The sequence below is a fragment of the Bubalus kerabau genome, chromosome 3 (assembly GCF_029407905.1).
Source record: "Bubalus kerabau isolate K-KA32 ecotype Philippines breed swamp buffalo chromosome 3, PCC_UOA_SB_1v2, whole genome shotgun sequence".
NCBI classification, from domain to species: domain Eukaryota; kingdom Metazoa; phylum Chordata; class Mammalia; order Artiodactyla; family Bovidae; genus Bubalus; species Bubalus kerabau.
Window position 1 is genome coordinate 172,190,200 of NC_073626.1, and position 24,023 is coordinate 172,214,222.

The window sequence follows — 24,023 nt, forward strand, 5'->3', positions numbered from 1 at the left end:
CAGAGATTAAAAGGAAATTAAACTTTCCACATCACTGTTAGGGGAGTAAGTTTTATAAGCAAGTCATCGATTTTTAATTTGACTATTGTGATGTTGTTGTTTGGTCCAACTCTCTGTGATCCCATGGACTGCAGCATGCCAGGCTTCCCTGTCTTTCACTATCTCCCAGAGTTTGCTCAAACTCATGTCCCTTGAATCAGTGATGCCATCTAACCATCTCATTCTCTGTTGTCCCCTTCTACTCCTGCCCTCAATCTTTCCCAGCATCAGGGTCGACTATGTTAGCATGTAAGGAGTTCATTATAAATGAGAAGTGAAAGGGAAAGCTCCAAAATAAAATATAAAATACAATCTTCCCCAGAGGTGGACAGCTATGCTGGTAGTAGGTTCGTCATTAGATGTAGGTGTGTAGTGGGCCTCTCTGTAATTTGGCTTTATCAATATTTGCACTCTAGACCTGGTGTGCACTGGAAATATCCAGCCTTTGGAGGGTGCACTTGAGGTCAACAGGCTAAAGAGCCTGGAACAGCTGAGCTAGTGCGGAGACCACAGCGCAGTAGAAACGACTGTCAGGTACCCTAGCCAGGTTCACGCTGAATTAGAGGGAACTGAACACCTGAGTGCCTCCTATGGCCAGGGATTGTGCTTGGTGGCTTCTCCACCACGATTCTGTCCAGTTGATACTAATGTTCCATTTCACAGATAAGGAAATTGAGGCTACTTGTAGAATGGGGGCCACGTAGCTTAGAGAGGCTAAACTACCAGGTGCACGCATGCTAAGTTGCTTCAGTCATGTCCAACTCTGCGACCCTATGGACGGTAGCCCACCAGGTTCCTCTGTCCATGGGATTCTCCAGGCAAGGAAACTGCAATGGGTTGCCATGCCCTCCTGCAGGGGATCTTCCCAACACAGGGATCGAACCCACCTCTCTTAAGTCTACCTGCTTTGGCAGGTGGGTTCTTTACTACTGGCGCCACCTGCGTGGTAAGCCAAATTTGGACCCGGGTCTGAGGGATTCCAAAGCTTATTTTATCCACCATCACTAGTGAATGGTGAATAACTAACTGACTGACTGACTGTCTCATACACATACACACATCACAGGCAAAGCGAAAAGGAACCTTTCCAATGTCCAATAATAACCCTCACTCATCCTTGCTAATGAGCCTAGATCAGCTTTTCCGTGGAAAGAAAACGGCTTAATTGTTAAGCAGAGTTGAGCTCCTAAAACGCCTTCCGAGGCCTCAGCGGCGTCCGGTCCCGACAAAGCCGCCCCCGCCCCCGGCCCCTCGCCTCATTTTTGTCTCCTCTTCCCTTCCTGAGGGGCCTCGATCAGAACCGCAACTGAGGGACCCGAATCTCAAGCCGGGGGCTGGACCCCCCGCGGTCTGGCCTTCCCGCCGCCTGCCTCCCCCGATCGCCGCCCTCTTCGAGAGGGACCCTCGGTGCTCCCCCTTCCCCAGCACCTCGAGACTCCCTCACCCCCGCTCCATCCCGCGTCTCCCCACACGCTGGGAGCCCGCCAGCTCCGCGGGGAAGCGGGGCCGATCGCAATCCCTGCAGCCTGCGCCAGGAGTCCTCCAGCAACCCCGAAAGTCCTCTGACCCGGGTCCCCCCGCCCCCTCCTCCCCGGGCCCCATCATTTGTAGTTCGAGTCCCTAACAGGGGTCGGGAGAAGATGCGGGGGGCGAGGCTGGGCGCAGAGCCGAGGGCGCCTCCGGGGCCGGGCGGGAGTGAGGAGGGGAGCCGTGCGCCCTGGACGACGCGCGCGGGGCCCTAGACACGGTGGGAGAGACGCGCGTCCCCACGCTCCGCCCCGGCCCGGCGCTAGCCCGCCCGCCCCGAGGTGACCTCACCCGCGGCTCCCGAGCCCCCAGGCGGGCGGCCTGGGCTGGACCACCGCGCCTCCGCGCAGCCCTGCCCTCGATCGCCCTGAAGCCCCTTCCCCGATCCGGCCCGGGGGCCCGCGCCGCCGCTTCCCGGGCGTCTCGGGGAACAGCGGCCACCGCAGTCCAAGATGCCCCCGGCGCCTCTCCATCCTCGGGCCCGCGGCGCAGCGCGGCCCGGAATACTCACCGCCCACAGCCCGCCGGGCGGCGGCCTCACTCGGCTCCCGGCCCGGATCTCCGAACTCGCTGCCTTCCTCTGAGCCCCCGGAGCTGTTGGGCGGAGAGATTTGTGGCGATGTCGCGGATCATCCCGAAGCTGCCTGCGCCCGCGGCTCGGCGCTCCGCCCGGCTCCGCGCGCGGTGCGGGCTCCCGGCGCCTCTGCTTCTCGCTGCCCGGCCGGCTCCGTCTTGGGGAGCTTGGAGATCAAGACCTCAGTCCATGTGGCTTTAAAAAAAAAGGGGGTGGCGTGCGTTTGGAGGTGCCCGAACCTAACCTGAGCTTCCTTCCAATCCGTGCAATTTCAAATCTCCACGCTTGTTCATTCCCATACCGGCTAATTCTGGTTTGGCAGGGAAAAAAAAAAAAAAAATGCAGTCACCTCGCGTGCACACTCTTGTGGCGGGTTGTAGTTTCCAGCTTTGACTGAGGTTTTTAAATGCTCTCGGCACGTTTATAACTGGAGGAAAGGGACTGAAACCTAAGATGCAGGTGGGAATAGAAGGACCTTCTATTTCTCTGAGATGGGAGAGAAGTGATGGGGGAAGAAAAAAAAAAAAAAAAAAACTAACTGAAGGCTGGGCCACATAATATAGCAGTTTGTAGGTGGAAGAGTCGGGCAGGCCCTGCAGCATTCGCGACCAAAGCCTTCGTGGTGGGTTCCCTTGTGGCTCAGCTGGTTAAGAATCCGCCTGCAATGCAGGAGACCTGGGTTTGATCCCTGGGTTGGGAAGATCCCCTGAAGAAGGGAAAGGCTACCCATTCCAGTATTCTGGCTTGGAGAATTCCATGGACAGAGGAGCCTGGCAGGCTACATTCCATGGGATCACAAAGAGTCGGACGCGACTGAGCGACTTTCACTCAGGTCACTTCATCCTGCATGGTATCTCTCCTTTTCTCTTTCCAGTATCTGACCATTGTCTGGTTCCTAGATTCATGGGCACCATAGATTTCATTTCCACCTGTACCTGCTTTGTTCCCAACAGGGTACCCAACTCAATGCTTTGCCCAGAGAGAGTTTTCAGTATTTGTTAAGTGAATGTGTGAATAAATGAAACCATCGCTATTTTACTTCACTGGACACGCTCTGTTCTCTATTGCTGTTCTAATAGAGTATCACCATCTTCGTGACTGAAAGCAGTAGCTTCAGTTCAGCTCAGTTCAGTCGATCAGTCGTAGAGGACTCTTCGTGACCCCATGAATCACAGCACACCAGGCCTCCCTGTCCATCACCAACTCCTGGAGTTCACTCAGACTCATGTCCATCGAGTCAGTGATGCTTACTATTTCATAATTCTGGGGGTCAGAAGTCTGAAAGGGATCTTGGCTAAAATCAAGGAGTTTTCAGGTTTGTGTTCCTCCTGGCAGGCCTAGGGGAGAACTCAGACTTCTGGAGTCAGCCCACATTCCCTGGATCCCAGCCACTTCTTCTGTCTTCAAAGCCAGAAATGGCTGCATCATTCTGTACCTTTCTACACAGTCACAGCTCCGGCAGGCTCTTCTGTTCTGCCTCTCTTCCACATTTAAGGGCTCTTGGGATTACATTGGGCCTACCCGGGGTAACTGGGTTATTGGATAATCCAAACAATCTCCCCATTTTAAGGTCAGCTGATTAACATTCTTAATGACACCTGCAACCTCAATTCCCCTTTGCTCTGTAAGGTAACATATTTACAGGGTCCAGAGTTTATGATGTGGATATCTTTGAAAGTGAAACTGTTAGTCGCTCAATTTTGTCTGACCCTTTGCGACCCTATGGAACTGCAACCTGCCAGGCCCCTCTGTCCATGGGATTCTCCACGCAAGAATACTGGAGTGGGTTGCCATTCCCTTCTCTAGGGGACTTTCCCAATCTAGGGATCAAACCCATATCTCTTGTATCGCAGGTGGATTTTTTTTTTTTTTTTTTTTTTACCATCTGAGCCACCAGGGAAGCCAGTGGACATCTTTGAGGGACTATAATTCGACTTATCATAAATTTCCATCTTTATTACTAGTACCTTTTTTTTTTTTTTGCAAAACAAAAATATTCATATTGCTCCTTCTTATATCAAGCCTTGATTAAAAATAATTGAGAACATTACAAGAAACTGTAGTTAAGTGAGAACATTTTGATGAGGTACCAGGCTTATGTGGTTCATATGTTTTCCTTTTGCTGATCAGAACATGAGCAAATGGATGGTTAGTATTCTTGTGGGGTGACCTTCTCAGATACCGTTCATTTCAACCTGGCTTTTGACAGTAAGTCAAGATAGAGTTTCTGGCAAATACCTCAAGCATAGATGATCCATCTTGTTTGGAAAGAGCTCTGTAAGTTTTTTTCTCTGTAAGACTAAATCTTTTTTTTAATCCCTCTGAAATATTTTAGATTTATTGAGGTATAATTCATGTAGTGTGAACTGTATATATTTAAATGTACAACTTGATGAGTTTTAGCATAAGTCTTTGGAACCATCAGCTCAATCAAATAACTCCAGAATTTTTCTGTGCCCTTTGAAAGCCAGCCACCTCACCCCCCACAACCCGAGGCAAACTCTCATCTGCTCTCTGCGAAACTTCTCCTCTGGACCATGGGTACTTTGCATCCAGAATACCCACAAAAGGCTTTTCTCTTTTCCCCTTCCAGCTTTATTGAGATATAATTGACAAATAAATTATACACACTTAAAATGTACAATGTGATGATTTGATACACATATATATTGTGAAATGACTATCACATCACAATCAAGTCAATAAAAACATCTATTACTTCATGTGTCCCTGGGTTGCTTTTTTTTTGGTGGTGGTGAGAATGCTTTGTCTACTCTCTCAGCAGATTTCATGCATACATTTAGTGAAAGTGTTAGTTGCTCAGTCATGTCTGACCCTTTACATCCCTATGGATTGTAGCCCACCAAGCTTCTCTGTCCATGAATTTCTCCAGGCAAGAATAGTGGAGTGGGTTGCCATTCCCTCCTCCAGGGATCTTCCTGACCCAGAGATGGAACCCAGGTCTCCCTCATTGCAGGCAGATTCTTTACCATCTGAGCCACCAGGGAAGCCCTAAGCATACATTACCATATTGTTAACTATAGTCACCATGCTGCACCATAGATTTTTGACCAACATTTCCACATTTCTCTCACCCACTAGACCCTGGCAACCACTGTTCTGCTCTCTGCTTCCATGAGTTCGACTCTTTTTTTTTTAGATTCTACATATGAGTGAGATCCTACAGTATTTGTCTTTCTCTGCCTGGTTTATTACACTTGCCACAGTGTCTTCCAGATTCATCCTGTCACAAGTGGCAGGATTTCCTTCTTTTTTAATAGCTGAATAATATTCCATCATGTATATATCACATTTTCCATCAATGGACACTTAGATTATCTCCATATTTTGGCTACTGTAAATAATGCTGCAGTGAGCATGGGACTACAGCTGTCTCTTCAGGACACTGATTTCATTTCCCATAGAAGGCTTTTCCAAGAAATCATTTTCTTTCCCAAGTGTCATTGCTCTTAACTGTCTGGCAGTCTTTTGTTGACACAGCTAGATTGAGAGCAGGCCTGGAGCAAAGGCGCTTACTATCTGTGCGTCACAGATGGGTGTGTTTGGGTTAAATGAATAAAAAACCATTCTAAATCAGAACGTTAAAGACAAGTGCTGAACTCTTTTCATGTATCTAGGTAGAAGACCCTGACATTATCTCTTGAGTTCTAGGCAAATCACATATCGTTTCACAATAGTAATCTTACTTTAAACTTCATTGTATCGAGTAATAACCTTGTCCTTTAAGAGATAAAATGATTCAAGTGCTGCTTCTAAAAGCCTTTCCTCTTAGTTTCTATTATTTATTCAGCTGCTTTCAGAACTCATTGTTGAAACTGGGGTGGAACTAAGGCTGTGGACAATCTGTGCTTCAATTTTGGGGCCTTGGTGGTATGGATTAGACAGAAAGTAGGAGCAAATCAACTTTTGAGGAAGTTCTAGCACAGAATATTGAAGGTTTTAGGGTAAACCAGTGCTCCCCAACCTTTCTTGGCACCAGGAACTGGTTTCCTGGAAGACGATTTTTCTACAGACCAGAGAGGGGGAGGGATGGTTTTGGGATAATTCAAGTGCAGTATTTTTATTGTACACTTCCTTTTTGTTTTTTTGTTTTTGCTGTACTTTATTAAGTAGTTTCTTCTGGAACATACACAATTACCATCTCAATACAATTTTGAATGAACTTGTAATTAGCAAATTATTCATATGTTCTATTTATTTATAAGCTTATATACTTAAGCATTACTAGCAGGGTAAAATTGTTGGGCAAAGTGTGTAAAAAATTTTTTTTAAATTTTTATACACACATGCACATAGAATCATTTCAGTTCGGTGATGCCATCCAACCATCTCATCCTCTGTCAACCCCTTCTCCTCCTGCCTTCAATGTTTCCCAGCATCAGGGTCTTTTCAAATGAGTCAGCTTTTTGCATGAGGTGGCCAAAGTATTGGAGTTTCAGCTTCAACATCAGTCCTCCCAGTGAATATTCAGGACTGATCTCCTTTAGGATTGACTGGTTATATCTCCTTGCAGTCCAAGGGACTCTCAAGACTCTTCTCCAACACCACAGTTCAAAAGCATCAATTCTTTGGCACTCAGCTTTCTTTATAGTCCAACTCTCACATCCATGCATGACTAGTAGAAAAACCATAGCCTTGACTAGACGGACCTTTGTTGGCAAAGTAATGTCTCTGCTTTTTAATATGCTGTCTAGGTTGGTCATAACTTTTCTTTCAAGGAGTGTCTTTTTATTTCATGGCTGTAGTTACCATCTGCAGGGATTTTGGAGCCCCCCAAAATAAAGTCTGCCACTGTTTCCACTGTTTCTCCATCTATTTGCCATGAAGTGATGGGACCAGATGCCATGATCTTTGTTTACTGAATGTTGACCTTTAAGCCAACTTTTTCACTCTCCTCTTTAACTTTCATCAAGAGGCTCTTTAGTTCTTCACTTTCTGCCATAAGGGTGGTGTCATCTTCCTAAGGCTAGCATTAATGTGCCAATTGCGCACTTTAATCTAATGCTGCTGATCTGACATGAGGTACCTATCTGCAGTCTGGAGGTTGGGGACCCCTGCCCTAAAGTGTCAGCTTGACAAAACTGTTTTTATAGCCAGTCCAGATATGAAGGTGACCTAGAAACTACATAGTTATCCCAGACCGTCATTCTGCCCATCTGTCAGTATAGAAGGCAGCCTACCCACACCCTTCCAGGCTTAATGCAATAGACTGTGATGGTTGATTTTATGTGTCAACCTGACCAAAATGTGTTGGTGAGGATATGGGGATATTGGAACCCTCATATACTTTGCTTTGGAAAAGAGGTTGGCAATTCCTCAAAAGTTTAAACATAGAATTACCATATGGCACAGCATTTCCACTCCAAGGTATATGCCCAAGATTAATGAAAACATATGTCCACTCAAAATCTTATACATGAATGTTCATAGCAGCAGTCTGCATAAAAGCCAAAAATGGAAACAACCTAAATGTCGAGCAACTAATGCATGGATAAATAAAATGTGATATATCCATATACTAGAACTTTATTCAGCAATAAAAATAAATGAAGTATTGACATGCGCTACAACATGGATGAGTCTTGAATGCATTATGCTAAGTAAAAATGGTCAGTCACAAAATAGCATGTACTGTGTGATTCAGTTACATAAAATGTCCAGAATAGGTACAGAGAGACAGAAAGTAGTTGAGGGGCACCCAGGCTGGGAATGTTGGGGAGGAAATAGAGTGTCTGCTAATGAGTACAGGGCCTGCTTGGGACGATAAAATGCTCTAGAAGTGATTTTGGTGCTGGCTGTGCAAGTCTATGAAAGGAATGTAATTAACTTCTACCTAATTAAACGGAAAAGCTTTTGCACAGCAAAGTAAACCATGGACAAAGTGAAAAGACAACTTACTGAATGGAGAAAATATTTGCAAATGATATGACTGATAAGGGGTTAATATCCAAAATACATAAACAGCTCATACAACTTAATATCAAAAAACTTATCATAGCCTTGACTAGACGGACCTTTGTTGGCAAAGTAATGTCAAAACATGGGCAGAAGACATGAATAGACATGTTTCCGAAGAAGATATAACGGATGGCCAACAGGCACGTGAAAAGATGCTCAGAATCATTCATCATTAGAGAAATTCAAATCAAAACCACAACGACTTATCACTTCACACCTGTACGTATGGCTGTCATCATAAAGACTACAAATAATAGATATTGGCAAGGATGTGGAGAAACGGGACTCCTCGAACGCTATTGGTGGGAATGTAAATTGGAGCAGCCACTGTGGAAAACAGCATGGAGGCCCCTCAAAAAATTACAAGTAGAACTACCAAGCGATGCAGCAATTCCACTGCTAGGTATATATCTGTAGAAAATGAAAACACCAATTCGAAAAGATACATGCACCTCAATGTTCATAGCAGCCTTTAAAAAGCCAAGATACTGAAGCAACCTAAGTGTCTATCAACAGGTGAATGGATAAAGAAGATGTGGTGTGTGTGTATATATACACACAGTGGAATACTACTTAGGCATAAAAATGAATTAGATTTTTTCATTTGCATTTGTAACAACATGGGTGAAGCTGGAGGGTATTATCCTTAGTGAAAAAAGTCAGACAGAAAAAGACAAATGCTGTACGTTATCACTTATACATAAATCTAAAAATTTCCTGGACCAGGGATCGAACCCACATCTCTTACATCTCCTGCATTGGCAGGCGGATTGTTTACCACTGAGCCACTCAGTTCAGTTCAGTCGCTCAGTTGTGTCCAACTCTTTGCGCACGCCAAGCCTCCCTATCCATCACCAACTCCTGGAGTCCACCCAAACCCATATCCATTGAGTCGGTGATGCCATCCAACCATCTCATCCTCTGTTGTCCCTTTCTCCTCCTGCCCTCAACCTTTCCCAGCATCAGGGTCCTTTCAAATGAGTCAGCTCTTCGCATCAGGTGGCCAAAGTATTGGAGTTTCAGCTTCAACATCAGTCCTTCCAATGAACACCCAGAACTGATCTCCAGGGAAGCCCAAAGCTTAATTATTTTTAAGTTCATCAACCTCTGTCCTGCTCCTTGGTTCCTGCAGCCTCACCATTTGTCTCGCTGCCGGCACATACATATCTGATGGACATACTACAACAGAGCCCTTGTGTTTTCCTGCAAGTCCAGTTCACAAGACCGTGTGAGAAGCCTATTTGCTTTTCCCAAGGGATATTTATAGCAAGCAGGATGGAAGAGAAATCCTAAGTGCTTCAAGATTTTCTTCATGGTCTAGGACTTCCCCAGTCTTTATTCCAAAACACCTTCAAAACTTCCCCTGCCTCTGGTGATAGTTACAAGCTTACATTTACCTTGGCTTCAAATTCAAAGAACAGATTAAGGGTGAAGAGATGTGTAGCCAGATTAGCGACGTGTTCCTGTCTTTACATTCCTCTTCCAAGTTTGTTACATTTTTCTTTCTGATAAAAATAACCAATATCCTCACGTAGTAGCATATGCTTTCATAAATGTACCAGGTCTAAAACCCCAGTTCTGCCATTTATTTGGAAATCAAACATTTTCTCACACATATGTCTTTAAAAAGTAATGCTTGGTTCAGGGGGTTGTATAATAGTTTTGTTGGCTAACATTATAAATTGTTTTCAGATTTTTTTTTATGAAATCAGTGATACTAGCAAATGATTATGGCTTTTTCTTGCAGCTGTAGATTTTTGTTCTTTTCTTTAATACCCATTTCCCTGACAAGTGTCACATAGATCAAATCTTACTAATATTTTAACTGCTGTCAGGGTATTCACTAATGGGATTTCAGGGAATCCTTCTGAGGCTAGAAGAATCCTCATATACTGATATGTTTAATAGGTATACGCTTAAATTTTATTCCCCATGAAACAGAGCACACTCGTAACTTATACTATTTTTAAACTATTTTGTGGGTTCAAAAATGGGTCATTGGCATTAAACAATCATGTTTAACATTCAAAAGTCAGCTCCAGAACATATTCTTTGAGCAGGTCATCAATAAATAGGACTAAAGTCTCTGTGAGAAAGATCTCGTGCTTCTTCCTGTCAACCATGACTTCAGTGTGCCTTTACTTGAGAAGCAAATGGTTCTGATGAAAGCAGTTGAAGATATGAGATGTGAATGCCCTAATTTTAAGAGGAAAGGAGTTTGGGAGAAGCACTTGCACCATGTTTGTGGGATAAATGTGTTATCTGGTAAAATTAGTACAAGCTATTGAAGAATAATGTACAGATGGTTTAAGGGAGAATCAGTAGGCAGGTTCTTTTACCTTACATAGGAAGAAGATGGTTCTCTTTTCTATGATCATTTTTTTTTTTTGGATGGATTTCTTATATTTCTACTCTGTACCTGTAAGCTGGACAGACAAATCTAGGAAACCTATTAGCCAGAGATTAATCAGAATGGGTTGCAGCTGTCCAGCCCTGTTGTAGCAATGATCTGGGACCTCTTTGCTCTGTCCTGCCCTTGACCTTGGACTTTCCTACTGCCTCTTGCTTGTGTTGATCTGGCCTTGTGTCTCAAGTCCCCAGATTTCTCTTCACCTTGAGAACAAGTTGAGCTTCCAGTGCTCTGAGATAGCAGTGGGCCTTCCAGCCCCGAGCCAGTTCCCTAGCTCGGCCTGCCCTGGCTCTTCTGCAAGGGAGGATCGGATGATTTCAGTGTATTGAGAAGGCCAAAGGCCAGCATGAGGAAACTCTAAAGAATGTGTAACCAGTGATTATAAAAGCCCAGGAGCTCTCCTTATCCTGGTTGCGAAGCAGCAGAGCATGAGTGCAGAAGCCAAGAGAAGGTAGTGCTTGGAGGTCCACGTGGTGAGGTCAGACCCACGCAGGGAGCCCCACACCTCCCCTCTGTTCTTCGGATCCTGGGCATTCACCGGAGAGTGGGTATGATGACAGAACTACTTCGAAGGGATATTGAAAGCATTCAATAAGAAGATAGCACATGTAAAGCGCTGTGTTTGGTTGGCACAGTGGTTGGCATATAATTGAGACTTGTTTCTAACGTTGTGATAACGGTGTCATTGAAACCTATAACCTCTCAGGGAAAACTGCCTTCCAGAAGAGGACTTTGGAGAGGCAGCAAAAATGAGTGGTTTACAGCATACACCCTGGAGCTTCATTCGTGTGTGTGTGTGTGTGTGTGTGTGCGTGCGTGTGTGTGTGTGAGTGTGTGTGTGTGCATGTGTGTGCACACATGCTCCATCGTGTCTTTGCATTGTGATTCTTTGCAACCGCATGAACTGTGGCCTGCCAGGCTCCTCTGTCCACAGGTTTCTCCAGGCAAGAAGACTGGAGTGGGTTGCCATTTCCTCCTCTAGGGGAATCTTCCTGACCCATGGATCGAACCCTCATCCAAAGATGTGTCTCCTGCATTGGCAGGGGGATTCTTTACCACTAGAACCACCTGGGAAGCCTGCTTACCTGGATTCAGACCCCAACTTTCATTACTTTTTTCACCTTTTAATGAGATTAGTTAGCATTTGTAAATCTCAGTCTGATCTTCTGTAAAATGGGAAGAAGCAGGGAAGGGGATTGAGGAGGAGGAGGAGGAGGTAGAGGTAGAAGAAGAAGAAGGGGGAGGAAGAAGAGGAGGAGAAGGTTTATCCTTTGGACTATGGTGGGGTGTAAATGACTTAAACTGTATAAAGTCAATCAATGTGCCCCCGTCCCCCCAGAGCATGATACACTAAGCACACAATGCCTTTTCTGTGAGACTCTTGACAAAAGGATACATAGCCTCCATCTAATTGTGAGGATGCATCAGATAAACCTGAATTAAGGGGCATTCTGAAAAACAACCGGCCTGTACTCTTCAAGGTCAGCCTCATGAAAGATGAATGAAGATTCAGAAACGGTCCAGGGTAAAGGAGACAAGAGAGACATGACAGCACATGATGCTTAGATTGCTTTTACCAGTCAGAGGGGGACAGCGGCCCAAGTCCAACTCAGGGACAGAGATTAGGTAACTGTATTATAACTTTACTAATTTTTTTATTTTGAAAACTTTACTGTAGTTATGTAAGAAGAGTGTCCTTATTTTTAGGAAATGCTCCCTGAAGTATTTAGGAGCAAAGAAGAATTAAGAAAGTATATAAAGTCCTTAGAACAATGCCTGGCAGGTAGTGGGACAGGAGTGTTCTCTGTTCCTTTCTAACTGAATTTTTCAATGCTGAATTCCATATAGTATCAAACAGTGTTCATATGACCTTTGTTAACAATGTTGCACTGCTTTTGCTTTTCCTGTTTCCCAGCCTTTGGTTTCAGATCTTCTGCAGACCTGGGAAATATATCAGAAAGTTACAAGGAGTTTCCTTTGCTCAGACAAGTAGTATCTCTTAGTTCCTCTGGGTTCCTCCTGTGCCCTCCACCGCTCTCATGATTCTTTTGTGAGGCTCCTTGTGCATTCCGATTGTGGAAGGTGAGCCCACCTGTGACCCCTGGAGCGAGATAGAGTGAATCAGACATGTCGACCCCAGTGGAGCAATTTGCTGCTGGGCACTGAGAGGGCTGCTCAGCTGAAGAGTGAAGGTTTGCAGGGAAGAGTGTCCCCCTAAGTACTTAGAGAAATGTTCTCTAAGTACTTTACTGTGGTCCCCTCTCCCCTTGTGGAATGAGATGAAAGCACGTTAGTCACTCAACCACGTCCAACTCTTTGTGACTCCGTGGACTGTAGACAGCCAGGTTCCTCTGTACATGGAATTGCTTTTCAGGCATATTCTTTGTGGGATGAGATAATCAGGTGGAAGATGAGGGAGGGTGTTTAAATAAAGATGTTGACCTCTAAGCCATGTGCTGGTTCCCAATTGATGGTGTGAATAGCTCCACAGGGACCAAGGTGGCCAGACATGGGAGTTGTCTTTCAAAACTTTTGTCATGAATGGATGGTTCGATCTTGAACCCAGCCCTCAGTGACTTTCACCTCGGGGTGAATAGACTAATGATGGGGATTCCTTTGGCTACTTAGCTGCTCCTACACAAAGCATGGTTAACTGGGCTTCAGTGTAGTTGAAGTGAGCATTGCACACAGATGTGTAACTAGCCTGAGATCCCACCTACTTGAACCACAGTGGGGTCTTTAGGACACATGGGGTTAAAAAAAAAACCAGAAACCTACTGATAATCAAATGTGCTTCATGTGGCTTTAAACCTCCATGGAGAGAAGTGTGTCAATGGGAAGGATGAGAAACATGGTCTGGCCCACCTCAGTTTGGATATACCTAAGAGGAGTGAGGGTGACATTGTTCCTTGAGGTTGCGTTGCAACATCAGGAGGAGGTGCTTCTTGGGCATCAGGACTGGCTGTCAGAATGACTTGAGACAATATCTTCCAGAGAGGGATATGGGAACACTGGTGATTTTCAACTGTGCAATGCCTAGCAATGGCTAACACTGAGTCTCTCTCATGCATTGCAAAATATTATTGAGCTCCTACGAGGTGCTGGACACTGTTTCTAGATGCTGACAAGTCAGTAATAAACACATGCATGTCCAATTCCTTTTTAGTCCTTTGAATAGAGAAGAAGAAAGTCTCAGGAGTTGAAAGGCTTTAACACTTCTCTCTGGTTAAGGGCAAGAACAGGCTTCAGGCTTAATAGTCATCTCACAGTAGCCCTATTAGCTGAAATTTAACCAGCTTGTTTGTTTTCATTTATTTATTTATGGCTTCCTTTATTTATTCAGGGCTTCCCTTGTGGCTCAGCTGGTAAAGAATCTGCCTGCAATGTGGGAGACCTGGGTTCAATTCCTGGGTTGGGATGATCCCCTGGAGAAGGGAAAGGCTACCCACTCCAGTATTCTGGTCTGGAGAATTCCATGGAATGTATAGTTCTTGGGGTCACAAAGAATTGGACACAACTGAACAACTTTCACTTTCACATTTATTCAGCTTCCCTGATGGCTCAGTGAGTAAAGAATCTGCCTGCAATGCAGGAGCCACAGGAGATGTGAGTTCCATCCCTGGGGTGGGAAGATCTCCTGGAGAAGGAAATGGCAGCCCACTTCAGTATTATTGCCTGAAAAATCCCATGGACAGAGGAGCCTGGAGGCTATATAGTCTAAAGTGTTGCAAATAGTTGGACACAACTGAGCACAAGTACCTTCCTACCTTTGTGTTAATTATTCACTTATTTAACAATAGTTATTAGTTATTAAGAGCTTATCATGTGCCATGTTAGTTTCTGTGATGTAGAATGCTACCCTGGGCAAAGATGGCCTGAGCCTCTGCACTCATGGAGCCTGTATTCTAGGGGAGAATAAAATGTGCAATATTTCAGGTGGGGTGTGTTAGTGTTAGCTACTCAGTTGTGTCCAATTCTTTGAGACCCCATGGACTATAGCCCGCCAGGCTCCTCTGTCCATGGAATTCTCCACGCAAGAATGCTGGAGTGGGTAGCCATTCTCTTCTCCAGGGCATCTTCCAGACCTAGGGATCAAACCTGCATCTCCTAAGGCTCCTGCACTGCAGGCAGATTCTTTACCATTTGAACCAGGTGTGTCAAGTGCTGTAGAGTAAAACAAGGACTTCCCTGGTGATCCAGTGGTTAAGACTTCGCCTCCCAATGCAGAGGGTGCAGGTTCGATCCCTGATTGGGGAGCTAAGATCCCACATGCTTTGGGGTCAAAAAACCAAAACATAAATCAGAAACGATATTGTAACACATTCTATGCTGCTGCTGCTAAGTCGCTTCAGTCGTGTCCAACTCTGTGCAACCCCATGGACTGCAGCCTACCGGGCTTCTCCGTCCATGGGATTCTCCAGGCAAGAACATTGTAGTGGGTTGCCATTTCCTTCTCCAATGCATGAAAGTGGAAAGTGAAAGTGAAGTCGCTCAGTGTGTCTGACTCTTAGCGACCCCATGGACTGCAGCCTACCAGGCTTCTCCATCCATGGGATTTTCCGGGCAACAGTACTGGAGTGGGGTGCCATTGCCTTCTCCCAACACATTCTATAAAGACTTTAAAAATGGTACACGTCAAAACAAATCTTTCAGAAAAGTAAAACAAAGGAGGCTGAGGGGAACAAGGAGAGAGTTCTCTTTGTTCTTTTATGTGTTTAGGTAGGTTTGGCAAAGAGTAGGCATGTCTTCTATTTACACTAATGATACGACACTTCCTTTTAATATAAAACGTAAGTTAAAAGCCAGCTTCAAAGAGATTTGTAAGTAGATAGCAGTTCAGCAAGATGGTAGTCAAATAACTGACATTTGGTATGTTTACTTTAAGGTAATGTTCTCAAGCACTGGCTGACTGTTAAAAATCCTGAGGTGAGTTTTAAAAAACTTCCAGATGGTCAATCCACACTCCAGACTAATCGTTTCAGATGATTAGCCAAGCAATGCCCATCTCCCAACCCGCAGTGGGGTTGTCTTCTGGAGAAATTGAATTTCAATTTCAGGCAGAGAGCTCGAGAATGGGGTGCAGTACAGTCTGCTCCCTGAACAGTGGGATCCCCCCACCTTTCCCCAGCATCTTTCACCTGCCCTGCTCCCCAGATGCCAGAGGTCTGGATCATATTTCCAACTTGAGACAGGATGAATCTCCCTTTTGTTGTAATTGAATGGGCCCAGGAAGAATAATTTGCAAATAATGATGTTTTGGGGGTACTTTGTAAAGAAGTTGACTTTCTTCCCAATCATAACCAGTAAAGCACAGCCTTCAGCCCTTGAACACAGAGCTTCTAGGCAGCTTTCCAACAAAGGGATATGGGAAGGAAGTCCAGATGGACACATGCTAAGTTAATCGAGTTTGAAGAAGCTGGTTACAGCAGTGGAACCGGAGGGCTGGCCCTGTCAGGAATAAAGTACGTCATACGGGGGTGTGGCCGGTAGGTGATGCCACTCAACTGGCCGGCCCCTGGTGTGTGCTCACTCAGAAGAACACTCCCATGCACTGTGTTACACAATCCTCAGAACTCCTCCGAGAGGGAGACGCTCTTATTCCCCCAAATACAGGTGAGTAAGCAGGCGCACAGACAGGTTAAGGAACTTGCCAGGTCCACACAGCTGAGATTTGAATCAGGGCAGTTTGGCTTCAGAGTCCCTGCACTTCATCCCACCACTGCATCCCATGTTCTCATGCTGAGTATTTCTAGACAAAAAAAAAAAAAAATCCCACAAAAAAGGCAGGGATGCACTCCCTGGTTTCTGCAGGTTACAGTTGCCTTGAAGAACAGGCATGCCAGTTTTCTTAACCAACTGCTTAAAGATCTCGATCCAAGCCCAGCTCATTTTCTGATGTCATCTCCTCTATATCTCTGACATAGGTGATCCAGGTAAAGTGGATTTTCCTGAGTTTATGCCTCTGTTTCCATGTGCTTTTTCCTTCCTTGGCCTGTTGTTCAATTGCTCAGTCATGTCCAACTCTTTGCGATCACATGGACTGCTGTACACCAGGCTTTCCTGTCCTTCACTATCTCCCTGAGTTTGCCTAAACTCGTGTTCACGAGTAGATAAGTAAACGAATAGATGACTTAACCAGATAGAGATAAAGACAGAGAAGTGATAAATGGAAGATGGTATGATAGGGAGAGGAACTTGAAGGCTATGACTTGTTTTCTTGATTACTCTTATATGATACACATCACAGATATCTTGCATATTCCCAAGCTCAAAAGCATTTGGGGAAGATGAATAGAGGAATAAACAATGAGATATATTGTAACTCCCTGAGGGCTATATTATTCTCACTGATTCTAGGTAAAGAATCTGCCTGCTGGTGCAGGAGAGGCCAGAGACACAGGTTCAATGGCTGGGTCAGGAAGATCCCCTGGAATAAGAAATGGCAACCTGCCCCAGTATGCTTGTCTGGAAAATTCCCTGGACAGAGGAGCCTGGTGGGCTACACTCCATGGTGTCACAAAGTGTCAGACATGACTGAGAGACTGAGCACACAGAGAACACAGATGGACCCTTGTGAACTTACCTTTAGAGAGCCATTCACAGCAGTTCTTACTCATGGATTTCACTGGGAGAGCGCACTCTTCTGACTGGGAGCAGCTAAACACAGATGATTCCTCAGTTTCTTAGGAGAGCAGAGAACTGAGGGGATGAGGCACAAGGTAGGGTTTTTATATCGGTCGAAAGTTTCAAGAGCATGGGATGCTACGTGGCCACTCCAGCATGGCAGCCTCGCCTTAACTGGATGACGTATATGGCGGCTCCAGCTCCGAGGATGAGTGCTCCAGAACACTCAGAAGTTTCCCTAGCAGTTGAAGCAGTCACAGCCCACCCTGATTCTGGGGGCAGGGTCGCCCACCTCTCAAGGGCAGGGGTGACAATGTCACATTGTGGAGGAGCAGGAAGAGTGGAAGATTTTGCTGTAACCACCTCTGAAAAAACGTCATCTGCCAGGGGTATTGTCCTGAAATTCTATCCCCTGCTTTTTCAGAACCACCTCCCAAAGATGACCCAGCTGGGAGAGGAGTTTTAAGATGCTGACATTTGGCAGAAACCCCAAAAATTCTGTAAAGCAATTTTCCTCAATTAAAAATAAATAAATTTAAAAGAAAAAAAGAGGTTTTCTCCACTTTCCTTAGCCCTGCCCCCCTCTCAGTTGCTTTCCCGCCTCTGCACAGCAATGGTCCCATGAACTGCCTGGCAAAGCCTAGACTGATTTCAGTTTAGACTTCGGTGGCTGTGGCATTTGGTTCCTCTGGGCTTTGATAGTCAATATATGGTTTTGCACAGGTGGCGCTAGTGGTAAAGAACCCTTCTTCCAATGCAGGAGAAGGAGACCTAAGAGACATGGGTTCTATCCCTGGGTTGGGAAGATCCCCTGGAGAAGGGAAGGGCAACTCACTCCAGTATTCTTGTCTAGAGAATCCCATAGAGGAATTTGGTGGGCTACAGTCCAGTTCAGTTCAGTTGCTCAGTCATGTCCAACTCTTTGCGACCCCATGGACTGCAGCACGCCAGACTACCCTGTCCACCACCAACTCTCTGAGCTTGCTCAAACTTATGTCCATTGAGTTGGTGATGCCATCCAACCATCTCATCCTCTGTCATCCCCTTCTCCTCCCGCCTTCAATCTTTCCCAGCATCAGGCCCTTTTCCAACGAGTCAGTTCATCTCATCAGATGGCCAAAGTATTGGAGCTTCAGCATCAGTTCTTCCAATGAATTTTTAGGACTGGCTTCCCCTAGGATGGACTGGTTGGATCTCCTTGCAGTCCAAGGGACTCTCAAGAGTCCTCCAACACCACAGTTCAAAAGCATCAATTCTTTGGCGCTCAGTTTTCTTTATGGTTCAACTCTCACATCCATACATAACTACTGGAAAAACCATAGCTTTGACTATATGGACCTTGGTCCATAAAGTAATGTCTCTGCATTTTAATATGCTATCAACAGTCCATAGGGTCGCAATGAGTCAGATACCACTGAAACAAAACTTAGCATGCAAACATGCATCATTCATTCATTAAAAGAACAACAACAAAACCCTAAATTTATGGCTTTGCACAATCATTTTCTCTATTGCATGGTGCTTAACAGCTTTGCCTTCTTGATTTTAGAGTGGGGTTAGAACACAAGAGAGGCCATTTGATCATTTTCAGGAAGGTCTTTTGGAAAATTTCCAGCAGGGTGAGAGGGCTCATTTTCCACCTCTTTCCTCACTACCTTCTGGAGGAAATTGTCTGTCTGCTTCAGGAAAGCCATCTGACCCTGGGAATCTGGGGAGCTTGGCCATGGCCTCTTGCTCTGCAGGGCCCCTGATACGGGCCATGAGACCCACACCTGTCTTTCTTCCTCTCTCTCACTTTTCCCTGGCCAACAATTATCCTACTGTTTCTGAGAGTTTTTAAGTAGTTGCTTTGGGAAAAAAACTTATTATATGAACATTGGAATCAACACTTTAAAATATTCCTAACCAGTACCAGCAGTTTGAGCGCTAGGTATAGGAGAAGAAGGAAAGAGCTTGTAGAAGAAAAGTGGATTATTTACTGTTAACTGTCTTATTTATCATTTGTGTATGACTGAGCCATTTTGTAACTTGATATAATTCGAGTCTATATCAAAGGGAGGAGAAGGAAATGGCAACCCACTCCAGTATTCTTGTCTGCAGAATCCCATGAACAGAGGAGCCTGGCAGGCTACAGTCTATGGGGTTGCAAGAGTCGGACATGACTGAGCAACTAAGCATACATCAAAAGTAGAGCTTATCAGAAAGAAATAAAACTTGTGGTCTTTAACAAAGATATTAGGCAAGTATGTGTGTATAATTTATTCTTAAATTTTTTCTATTTTTCTTTATTTTAATATGCATTATTTATTTATTTTGGAGTATAATTCCTTTACAATGTTGCATTTCTGCCACACAACAAAGTGAATCAGCCATATGTACACATGTATCCCCTCCCTCTTGAACATGCCTCCTCACTCTTCCACCCTGTTTATATAATTTGTTAACTGAATAGTTTCTACTCCCCTCGCTGTGGGGAACCCACTGTGAGTTATCATCGATGCTGTGATGTCACCAAGCCCGCCTTTATTTGGTTTTCATCCACTGGTGCACATTCCATCGCAGCTGTGTGCTAGTCCTGGCCAGTCCCTGTCCTTCAGAAAATCTGGGCAGTAGGCGGAAGATGTAACTAGGGACCTGTCATGCCCAAAATCTCATTTTTCCATTCCTGGAGTTAGAGACGTTTTCTTACACTCCCAGGGCACCTAACTTTATTTGCATTAAAATCACTGCAGGTGTTTGTGAAAACACAGCGTCCTGAGCGCCATCCCTGAAGAGGACCTATGTTGTAGGTCTTGGGTGGGGCAAGGAATTGTTTGCCATCACCTGCAAGCTGCACTTTGCTAAGGATTTTGCCCATCTCAGCGTCTGTACCTTTTGCTGCACTGACCCTCAGGTGAGGAGCTACTTTCTGCTGAACTATGTCCTGAGGGTTTTAAAGACAGATAAATAGATAGATAGATGATGGAAAGACCCAGGGGGCAAAGATATAAATCCTCTGCCTTCATGCTGCTGTTGCTGTTCATTTGCTCAGTCACGTCTGACTCTTTGCAGTCCCCTGGACTACAGCATGCCAGGCTTCCCTGTCCTTCACCGTCTCCTGGAGTTTGCTCAAACTCATGTTCATTGAATTGGTGATGCTAACCATCTCATCCTCTGCTGCCCCTGTCTCCTTTTGCCTTCAGTCTTTTCAACATTGGAGTCTTTTCCAGTGAGTCAGCTCTTCACAACAGGTGACCAAAGCATTGGAGCTTCAGTTTCAGCATCGGTCCTTCCAATGGGTATTCAGGCTTTTAGGATTGACTGGTTTGATCTCCTTGCTGTCTAAGGGACTCTCTCTTTTCCAGCACCATAATTTGAAAATATCAGTTCTTCAGCGCTCAGTCTTCTTTATGGTCCAACTCTCACATCCATACATGACTACTGGAAAAACCATAGCTTTAACTATACGAACCTTTGTCAGAAAAGTGATGTCTCTGTTTCTGAATACACTGTCTAGGTTTGTCATAGCTTTTCTTCCAAGGATAAAGTGTCTTTTAATTTCGTGGCTGCAGCCTCCATCCACAATAATTTTGGAGACGAAGAAAATAAAGTCTGTCATTGTTTCCATTTTTTCCCCATTTATTTGCCATGTAGTTGACAGTCCTGAATATTCATTGGAAGGACTGATGTTGAAGCTGAAACTCCAATACTTTGGCCACCTGATGTGAAGAACTGACTCATTTGAAAAGACCCTGGTGCTGGGAAAGATTGAAGGTGGGAGGAGAAGGGGATGAAGGAGGATGAGATGGTTGGATGGCATCACTGACTCAATGGACATGAGTTTGAGTAAACTCTGGGAGTTGGTGATGGACAGGGAGGCATGGTGTGCTGCAGTCCATGGGGTCCCAAAGAGTTGGATACGATTGAGCGACTGAACTGAACTGAACTGAGCATAAACCTGACTGTTTAGCCTGCAGGGCCTCTGACTAGGGGTGGAATTCAGCTAAAATAAGCAGTTTGTCAGAGGAGCCCTTCTCTTCCTCCTCTCTCCACTCTCTTGCTGAGAGGGTCTCGTGCCACCTCTGGAATGACTGGGCAGCCAAGCAGCCATTTCATGTCACGTCTAGAGAAGTGGGAGGAGGTACAGCTCTTTTTCCCCAGCCTGAGAGCGAGAAGTTTCTTCTGTCTTTTTGAGCTCACAGCAGGGAATCAGGCTCATTCTCACCAAAATCTCTGTGGCCTCTGAAACTTTCAGGTGCCTGCGAATCACCTGGCATCATGGCAAACTGCAAAGCCCGATTCACAGGGTCTGGATGGGGGTGGTGTGTGAGTGCCTGCTAAGTTGCTTCAGTCAGTCCAACTCTTTGCCACCCCATCGAACTGTAGGCTCCTCTGTCCATGGAATTCTCCAGGCAAGAACACTGGAGTGGGTTGCCCGTGCCCTCCTCCGGGGGATCTTCCCAACCCAGGGATCAAACCCAGGTCTCTTAGGTCGCTTGCATTGGCAGGCAGGTTCTTTACCTAGCACAACCTGGGAAGCCGCAATGGGCTGGTGGTTCTGCCTTTCTCACGAGTCCCGGGACTATTCCAATGCTGCTGGTCCTCAGACCCCACTTTGAATGGTTAGGAGGTGAACACCGGCAAGGGTCTCACCGAGACCCTTGTGCACCGGGTCTGCCCTGGGAGGCCCTGGGAGGCCCTGACCTGAGAGGACTGGCCAACCAGAGTAGGTGGGTAATTAAATGAGTTTCAGAACTGAGATCTCTGAATTGAGGGCAGGTAAGGAATGTCGGAGGACCCAGCCAGCAAGCAGAGAAACAGGATGAAGTGAGGAAAACAGTCTGGGGAAACGAGAGGGTTGACTTCCAAGGAGGGCTTCCTACCAGCTTCATTTGTAGGGCTCACGGTGAGGCATGGGGAGGTGGGCTGAGGGCACTGCTCATCCCAGGACCCTTCTCCCAGGTACAAAGATGCCAGATTTAGCAAATAAAACATGGGATTCCTAGTTAAATTAGTTTTTCCCATAAAGAGTGAATAACTGTAAGTATGCCTCAGGTATTGCGTGCGACAAACTTATACGAAACGATTATTCATTCTTTACCCAAATTCAAATTTAATAGAGCAGCCTGTGGTTCTTTATCAATAAATTGATTCATTGCTGTTAGGATAAAGTGAGTGAAACATGTTTGACATTTGTACGTGCACATAATATGACTGAGCACTATTTTTCCTGGCTCTAAAGATTTTTTTTTTTTTATTCTGGTCTTAGACTCCTTTGTTCAGGGTATAAAAGTCAATGAGGCCCATAGTCACATTTATACTACAGAGAAAGTCATCAGGAAATGATGTGCTTATCAATGATTTTCATAGCCTATTAGATGTTGGTCTTAAGCAGTAAGAGCGATAAATTTGAACATGGTAACAGTACTGAAGATTGCTTTTAAAAAATACACAAATTGCTTTTGCTTGTTTATAAAATATCTTTTCAGAGATTTCTCTGGATTCCTTACTGTAGCCATACAAGTCAGAAGGAAGGCAGATTTGGGAGCTCTAATTTGAGAACAAATTTCTGTTGAGAGACTGAGTCACTGGTATTCAAAGATGAACAACCCAAACAGAGCTTTTCTGACATTTCTGCACATTCCTACACTCTGGCAAAGATGCTCACTGATGCTCTGAACCCCATATTCCAATGTAGTTAAACAACCTTGTAGATCTAATGGGGCTTCCCTAGTGGCTCAGACCATAAAGAATCCACCTGCAATGCCATATGGGACAAGCCCCAGCCTGGGTACCAAAAGTGATGAGATAATGAAAGGTGCTGGAACCTCAAGGAGGTGACAACCCAGTCTGTAGAGATTAGCTTGGTACCAGGGGGTCCAGCCCCAGGGGATTCTTTGCTTTCCTTAACTCCTCGCATACCTGCTCCCATCAGTTCTATTAACAGTTGGAGCTCAAAAACTTACCCTGAATCTGTCCACTGCTCTCTCTTCACCAGCATCATCCAGGTCCAAGACATAGACTTTTCTTGCCTGGAAACGGGTGATGGCTGCCAATGGTCTCCCCAGTTCAGCTCTGGGGCCATGTAATAAGTTGAATAGTGTCCCCCAAAGACATCAGGTCTTTCATATGTTGCTTTTTTTGGGAAAGGGTCTTCACAGGTGTGATTAAGTTAACGACCTTGAGACTGAGAGATTATCATGAATTATCAGGGTAGGATTGTATGTGTGTGTGTGTGTGTGTGTGTGTTAGTGGCTCAGTCCTGTCCAACTCTTCACAACTCCATGGATTGCAGCCTGCCAGACTCTTTGGCCCATGGAATTCTCCAGGCAAGAATACTGGAATGGGTAGCCATTCCCTTCATCCAGGGGATCTTCTCAACCCAAGGACTGAACCCTGCTCTCCTGTGTTGCAGGCAGATTCTTTACCATCGGAGCCACCATCAGGGTAGGAGGTAAACGCAATCACAAGTGTCCTTATAAGAGGGAGGCAAAGGGAGCTTTGACACATGGAGAAGAGAAGGCAATGGGATGGCAGAAGCAGAGGCTGTAATGATGCAGCCACAAGCCAAGGAGTGCCAGCAGTCACCAGAAGCTGGAAGAGGCATCTCCTGCCATGTGAGGACACAGAAAGAAGATGGCCATCTGTGAACCAGGAAGCCAGTTCTCCCCACACACTGAATCTGCCAGAACCTGTATCTTGGACATCCCAGCTTCCAGAGCTGTGAGAAATACACATTCTGCTGTATATAAACTGTGTTATTTTGTTTTAGCAGCTCAAATGGACTTAGACATTCTCTCTCACTATTCTTTCTAAAATAGCAACCAAGTCCTTTGCTATGACTCCACCCTTTTTAAATTCCCTGCATAGCAGTTAATTAATGTGTTTCTT

At 45.3% G+C, this 24,023-nt stretch overlaps 1 protein-coding gene and 1 long non-coding RNA gene across 2 annotated transcripts in view; one reads left to right on the forward strand and one right to left on the reverse strand.

Annotated features, from left to right (window-relative positions):
* SLC16A14 (solute carrier family 16 member 14) overlaps window positions 1-2,448 on the reverse strand; it is a 41,217-nt gene extending 38,769 nt beyond the window's left edge. The window contains exon 1 of the mRNA XM_055573690.1: window positions 2,078-2,448. The gene's annotated coding sequence lies outside the window, so the exon portion shown is untranslated. The remainder of the gene's footprint in view (window positions 1-2,077) is intronic.
* Window positions 1-9,322, forward strand: part of LOC129646849 (uncharacterized) — a 36,823-nt gene extending 27,501 nt beyond the window's left edge. Inside the window, exon 5 of the long non-coding RNA XR_008712197.1 lies at window positions 9,252-9,322. This is a non-coding gene — a long non-coding RNA (uncharacterized LOC129646849). The remainder of the gene's footprint in view (window positions 1-9,251) is intronic.
* The last annotated feature ends 14,701 nt before the right edge of the window (window positions 9,323-24,023 follow it).